Source organism: Arachis ipaensis, chromosome B07, assembly GCF_000816755.2.
Source record: "Arachis ipaensis cultivar K30076 chromosome B07, Araip1.1, whole genome shotgun sequence".
Lineage (NCBI taxonomy): Eukaryota > Viridiplantae > Streptophyta > Magnoliopsida > Fabales > Fabaceae > Arachis > Arachis ipaensis.
The window spans coordinates 13,780,440-13,782,510 of NC_029791.2; positions in this window are offsets into that span (position 1 = coordinate 13,780,440).

The window sequence follows — 2,071 nt, forward strand, 5'->3', positions numbered from 1 at the left end:
TTTTTTAACTGAGAGCCAAAATCATCAATCCCATAAACTAAAGTTCAATTTTCAAAATTTTAAATACATTTTCAAGTCAAATAAAAAAAATTAAAATTAAAATTCTCACTTTTTTTTTTGCATTTTTCTCTGTAATTTTCATCAGCCTCTATTGTTGTTACCAATAATATCTATCGTGGCCACGGTCATTGTTCACCGCCACTGTCCCCTCATGTGCCGCCGTGGGTAGATGTTTTGTGAGTTCTCTCTCATCTTTGACTTTTTTTACTACTATCAGTTTTTATTATCGTTGATGTCATATTAGTTAATAACACGACTAAATTTTTATAGTGGTCATTCAGATTGACGTCATACACCAAAATTGTTTTTGAGATTTTAATTGTACTAATTACGTTCCAAAGATTGAAAAAATTATATCAGATTAGTTCTTGATTCGTTTTTCGTTAACGATGCGCTAACGTAACTTGATAACGTGGATATTTGGTGACACGTGTCACCTTATGGTTTAGCCACGTATAACAGTATGATGACATGTCGGTCAACGACACATGGCATGCTAACATGGATGGTTATGCCACGTGTCACAATGCTATTTGTCCACGTGTTATCTACTATGTCATCGTTACATGTGCACCAAATTGATCCCTTACTTTGCATCAAATAACTCATTTTAGTCCCTGAAATTGAATGTCGTGCACTAAATTAATCCCTTCATCAGTTTTTTTCTCATTTTTTTATAAATTTAAAATTCTCAATATTTTTTTATACACTAATTTTAATTATATTTTTTATTATACAAATTTTTATAATAGATTTTTTAATTAATAATTTTAATTTGTATCATTAGAGCACATGTTAACTAAATCTAAAATTTTATTATTGCCTCTTGGGTTTACTTGTATCTATTTTAATACTGTTCAAGTCATGGTTATAATAAGTACTTATATTGATTAATAGTGTAATATATGAAAAAGTCGCCTAACTAAATTATAGATAAAATGAATTATTATAATTGACAGTATAAATCTATCTTATTAATTTAGTAAGAAGTCAACTATATGAGAAATCGGACATTCTTAAAATGAATGGGAATAACGAACTTATATGAGTTAACAAGTGCCTTATCAAGTATTCTTAAAGGAAAGTATGGGGAGCCAATGAAATATTTGTACAATAGAGGTTTAGGGAGTATTAGAAATATAATCATTAGTGTTATCTTTCACATTAGCGTAAGCTTATGGGATGAGTGATATCATGACATGGTATCAGAGCTCTAGATCCGAAAAGTTAAGAGTTCGATCCTTGATGAACCCCAAATCAGCTTGACTCATTCTTAAAATATTTATTAAAGTGTTAAATATTAAAAAAATTGTATTAAAGAATATTATTATACTCTTAATTTACACTCTTTACTAAATCAATATGTCACATAATTCTTTTAATAAAATATTGTAAAAAAATTGTATAATTAAAACTAAAATTTAAAAAATATTTTATAAAAACACTTGTATTTAAATAACTTGTGAAAAAATAAAATTAAAATTAGTGTATTCAAATATACAATGAGAATTTTAAATTTATAAAAAAAATGAACAAAACTTATGAAGGGACTAATTTGGTACACGTCGTTTAATGCAAAGTAAGGGACCAATTTGATGCACATGTAACGATGACGTAGAGGATGACACATGGATAAATAGCATTGTAACACATGACATAATCTGACATGTAGCAAAATAGCATTGTGACACATGGCATAATCATCCATGCCAGCATGTCTACGTGTCATTGACCGACATGTCATTATACCGTTATACGTGACCAAATCATGAAGTGACACGTGTCACCAAAAATTTACGTCATCAAGCCACGTTAGCGCGTCGTTAACCAAAAATGGATTAGGAACTAATATGATGCAATTTTTCTAATCTCAAAGACATAATTAATGCAATTGAAATCTCAAAAACAATTTTAGTGCACGACGTCAATCTCACCACTATAAAAATTTAGTCAGGGTAACACCTCATCAGAACTTTTAGAAAATTGTCCAATAAAAAAAAAACCTTAAAAT